Below are 5,760 nucleotides of genomic sequence, written 5' to 3' on the forward strand. Positions count from 1 at the left end.
TTACAGCTGGTTTTCTTTTCTGCCATATAGCAATATGTGATTGCTCCAGAGCAGGCTTTCTGATGTCGTGAGGCTATTAGTATTCCACTCTTACACTGAGCCTCTTTTGTATTGTTGATGCTGAAAACTTGTTGAAGCCCATTTGTTGAGTGTGAAATAGATGTGGTTTTAGGTTTGTGTGAGTCCCAACCTGTTTACTTTGTTATGAAATTGATTGGCAGATTCTAACTGTTAGTATCTGTTCTAACCACCTTCATCCCATAACTTTGTGTGTAGTCATTTCTGTTTGCTTCTCATAGTGTGGAAGTTTTCATTTGTATGTCCTCTTCTGGTATGTTCCTTTTTTTCAATGTGACCTTCAGTCCAAACCTCACTAACAGTGCTGAAGATTAGCAATATGTATTATGATGATCAGTCAAATGAGATTATTGGTGTTCTAATTGTACCGTGAATACTAAAGAGTTAAAGCACCCTTTCTTCAAAGAAAAGGTCTATTGGCTTGTTTAGTTTTTAAAGGCCTTGGCTGAGCTGTGCACACGTATCAGTGTGCCATGAAATTCTTGACATGGCATAGTTTTGCTTGGAGATTGGAGGAGACCGGTTTTCTTGACTGGATATTCTGCTATTAGTTGAGGATTATGTTTTTTTTGGAGGGCCTGTTCCAGAATAAATCAGCAATCTGAAAGGGGAGTTATATTTGGCCAAGAATCAGTTCTGCTTCTTGGTAAGTGCCACTAGCCCTATGCTTGCATCAGCTAAACTTCCCCTATTAATGAGTCATGCTTTGTGTTTTGTTTTGCTTTTTTTTTTTCCTTGAGACATACTGGGTGCAGCTGGCTGGCATTTAGTTTTTGTTGAGAGAAGAAAGCAACAATGGTGTCTAAACCTTATTTTCCTTGCCCTTTAGTTAAGGCTGTATGATCTGAGACACATCTTTTCCTATTCTTAGCCTGTAGTACTTGAATCTTTCCAAATTTAGTCCTGGAAAACCCCCAAATCTTCAAGCCCTTAAGATACTTACTGCCCCTCCTCAATGACTTCATCTCACTAATGTGATGAACAGTCTCACACAGCTCTCAGAATCACATTTTATCTGGGGTGCTACTTAGCTAAAGGAGTGAGTGAAGTCTGCAGCCTTTGTAAGGTCTTTGCTTTGTTCATAGACAATGATTTAAAAAAGTGCTAGGCTGGTTAATCGGAATGTCTCCCATCATGTCCTGACAGACTGCATTATTTCACTGCTTTAGTCACTTGTACCTTGATGACTACCTGTGTGTCTGGCTGACAGGATTCTCTAGCAGCAAGTACTTATAGATTTGAGTACTATTTGAGATTTGAGAAAATGATGTACGTGACTGAATGGTATCTGTAGAATTGGATGGCAGAAAGAGTAGAATGCACAGAGGAAGGGAGAGACACTAAACTCAGATTATTGTGGAGAACAGAAGTACATTTGTGAAAGATCTGATCAGTCATGCATTTGAAAAACACTCCTGCCAGATCCAGAGCCACTTCCTCTGACTTCAGTATCGGTCCCATAGGAATCCACTTAGAGTTGTAGTGGTTATGGTAGTTCTGCTGACAGATTCTCCTGGCCCCCTTTATTAGTTTATACAGTCAGTGAAGCTTCTGAGAAGGTCTGGAGATCACTATCCAACTGTCAAACTAAATGCATGCCATTCCTTTCTACCATGTGCATTTTACATGCTAATCTGACTCACTGGTAACATGCTTTGAGGATTACCCTGAAGGTTTTACTCCACTAGTGAAATTTGCTATGATTCAGGGTAAAATTCTGTGCTTGAATTCATATGCTGGACCTAAAAAATACAGGGCATGGATATATTACTGTAACTATTAAGAGACAGTTCCTACAGAGCAAATCCTAAAGAGCCAGAGTATTCACTTAAGTCACTGCTTGGCATGCAACCTGCACAAACTGCAGTACTAGTTGCCTCATGAAGTACAGAATCTCAGCTCTTCACTTGTCAAATTGCTCAGCCATGGACTCTTACTAGATGGCATTTGTTTCCTTCAGGCTCCTCCAGTTAATCTGTTATTTAAAGAGTGAAAGTAGAGGTGTACTGTTGTTCCCCTTGGCTACCGAAGGTGTACTTGTTTTTGTTCCTCTGGAATTACTGGCTGACCCAAGGGAGGAGCTATATAACAACAGTCTTGTTAGTTATGCCTGATTGCTTTATCAAGGACAAATTATCATCTTCACCCTCCTGCTGCCCTATGTAATTAAAAAAAAATCCACATCCCTCACCCAGCCACTCCTGTAATACTATGTAGCATTTCCCTAAATAAGTACTTCATGGCATGGTCAAAAAAAGAGCCTCAACTGCTTGTATTTATATCCAAAGAAAGGCTGATTAACTGGGTTCCATGAGAAGCAGCCCTTGCCAGAAAAGCTGTGGCCAAGTGTAATAAGGACCTAAAATCACTTCTGAGAATAATCGAGGAAAGACACATATTTTTGTTTTCCTAGTTGTTGTAGTTTAAGCTCAGCTGGTAACGCATAATCATGCAGCTGCTCGCTCACTTTCCCCCATTCTTCTTCCCCCTGTTCCTGGAAGAATGGGGAGGAGAACCAAAAGAATGTAAATCCCACGGGTTGAGGTAAGAACAGTCCAGTAACTAAGGTATAATACAAAACTACTACTGCTGCCACCAGTAGTAATAAGGGAAATAACAAGGAGAGAGAATATAAAACTAAAATGGGAAAATGAAAACAAACACGAGTGATGCACAATACAATTGCTCACCACCTGCTGACTGATACCCAGCCTCCAACCAAGCAGGGATATAGGGCCTTAAAGGTAACTACCCCCAGTGTCTATACTGGCCATGAGGTACTGTGGTATGGAATACCCCTTTGGCTAGTTCAGGTCAGGTGTCCTGTCTCTGCTTCCTCTCAGCTTCTGATTTCCTTCTCACTGGCAGAGTGTGAGAGACTGAAAAAGTCACTGAAATGTAAGCATTACTTATCAACAACTAAAAACATTGGTGTTATCAGCATTTTCCAGCTAAAGTCAAAAACACAGCACTGCATCAGCTACTAAGAAGAAGAATAACTGCTACAGCTGAACGCAGGAGACTCATATACCAAGAAACTGATTTTATAAGTAATAAGAAGCAGGATAAAAAACCTGACATCCCTTTCTGTCCCTATAAAGTCACAATTCCAAAATAGAAGTCAGTTTTTGTTGGGGTGTTTTTTGTTTGAGTATTTTTTTGTGTTTTTTTTGTTTTTTTGTTTTTTTTTTTTTAGTACATGGTTTATTTTTTTTCTTTCCCCAAAATCAGTGGATTTCCCAAGGCTAACAGTGTATTATTTACATTTTTTTATTTAAATGGATAACTCTCCAACAGTGTCACTTACAAAAAGTGACATTTAAGTAATTTTTGGCTACTAACTCCTGAATTACTGGAGGCTTACTTGGATAAATGATCTAGTTTTCATGTGTGTTAATTAACGTTGGCAGATATTTCCCTAGTTGTGTATACAATCAAGGAAGCCTGAAAGCAGGACTAGTGGAGAAATTGTCTTGTGTCCATTACAGGCATATGTGCAATGTTATCTTCCTCTTATTTGGTCAGCTATGTTGGTCTCGTAATTTTTTTCTTTCCATAGTTAAAAGCTGATGCTGTTGCTCTAAGCTGTCAGTGGGATCAGCATAATTCTTGTACTTCAGCTGTCTTCTTCCATGTGAAACACTGAAACATTAACATTTTCATTGAAGAAAGTTTTGTCAACAGATACCTAACTTAGGGTTATGTCAATGTCCATGAGTTTTTTAAATAAAAAAAATATGCACAACCTCTCTGTCACTGTATGGAAGCTTCCTTGTTTTCATTTGTATTAACTAAATTGTTAATTTAGTAATGTTAATCAGTAATGACTGTAAACACTATTTACTGTTTTTTAAACATTGATTCAGTTACCTTTTCAGAAGATAGAATCATAGAATCAGCCAGGTTGGAAAAGACCTTTAAGATCATCCACATAAGGAATTAGTTTATTCAATTATCTTTTCAGAAAATAAGGAATGGGTAGGCAGAGATCAAGATTAATAGAGACAAGACATAAATACTTGTAGATGTCACCAGTTCCTTTGTAATGCCTCTTAGTAAGTGGTGAAAGGCATGTTTTAAAAGCATTTGCCCATTTAAAACTGCAAAACAGCAAAAACACCTAAATACCTGAATGGATATGAACTGTTTGATACTGTTATTTGATCTCTCTCATTTAGTATCATTGCATTCTCATCCAATTTATGCCAGTCTGGTGTCTGAATGCTTTCCAATAATGGGGGAAAAGTACACACGGTTCTCCAAAGTTCAGGGAAAATCTTCAGTTTAGGTTTTCTGGTTTTTTTATAACAGAACTGGACAGTCAACTCTTAAAGTGCGATGCTAAGTTTATTCTGTGATTTCTTTTGTGGGTTTTTTTTGTGTTTTTATTGGTGGAAATGACTAGAAAATTAATAACCTTGAATCTAGTTGTCTTTGATCAGAATTGGGTAAAGGTTAGGCATTGTTGTGTATTCAGTTAAATCTACCACATGATACCCGGAAAGACTGAAATCTAACTGGGTTCAAACTTTGTTTTTTTTCCCCCACAACATGAGCAGTTTAAAAATTGTACGTATTTTCTGAGATGCTGTAGGTACTCTCTGATTAGGTATACTGCTTTTGCCTCCAGGCTGCTTCCTAATTATCTTTTCTGTGTCTACCTGGTTTGACTGCATGTGCTGAATCAATTTTTTTTTGTCTCTCCAGTGGTTTGTTTTTATTCTGAGAGTCAGAAGATGGGGTAAGGCAGAGCTGGTTCTTTCTGTGGCTTTATAGCAGATTCCTTTAGACGTGCTGGATGTCATCTCACAAAATTTCCACTCTTCACATCTTCAGTGGATTCAGTACACCAGTGAAAATGGAGCAATTGCACTGAGGTGAACGTAGTTACAGTTAGGCACAGATGCGCACACCTACCTCATTTTACAGAATACATTTATTGCCTGGTAAAAAAAGGAAATATTTTAAATATCCTCGATGTTAGAAAACACACTTTCCAAATATTTATATGGTAAATCTCACTATTTCAAAGCTGTTGTCTGTTTCAATAGGAAGCCTCTTAAAACTTGCTTATATAGTCATTGCTTATTAACTCTTACAGGTTTATAGGTACACTACATACAAGTGTGATAAGCAAGAGTTGGCTGAAATCCTTGTATAACCTCATATTTTCTTTTATATCCTGCACATAGATCTATTCCGATCAATATTTAGTACTTTATTATTAGTAGAAATTCCTGAACTAGTGAGTGGAAAGATGGTGAACATTTTACTGTCTGGGTCTGCATACAATTTAGGGAAAGCCTTTAAAGGTAGATAATAAATACACTTTAGAGTATGCACTTTATATAATACGCAATTAGAAAAAAAGGGGAAGAGGTGTTTTTGGCCGGAAAATGGACCATACCAGTCATTGGCAAACCCCATGCAGCCTAGTTCAGCGTGCTCTAAGCTTCCAGTTAGCAGAAACCCCTCGCATCTTTCCTCACCAGTACCGCGGACAGGCAGGATTATTTATATGAACAGCCTCAGGCCTAAATCCGTGCTCCTCTGCTGTGGTCGTGGGAGTGCTCGGTCTACGGCCCCGCTGCGGTGAGGCTGGCAGAGCCCCGGGGCGCTGGGGGGACGAGCGGGCAGCGGCGGAGACGCAGCCTTCGGCCGGCTTCCGCCGGGGCGGGGCAG

The sequence above is a fragment of the Pezoporus flaviventris genome, unplaced genomic scaffold (genome assembly GCF_033815535.1).
Source record: "Pezoporus flaviventris isolate CSIRO_AGI_PZ_B2104156 unplaced genomic scaffold, CSIRO_AGI_Pfla_v1 ptg000013l, whole genome shotgun sequence".
Taxonomy (NCBI): Eukaryota; Metazoa; Chordata; class Aves; order Psittaciformes; family Psittacidae; genus Pezoporus; species Pezoporus flaviventris.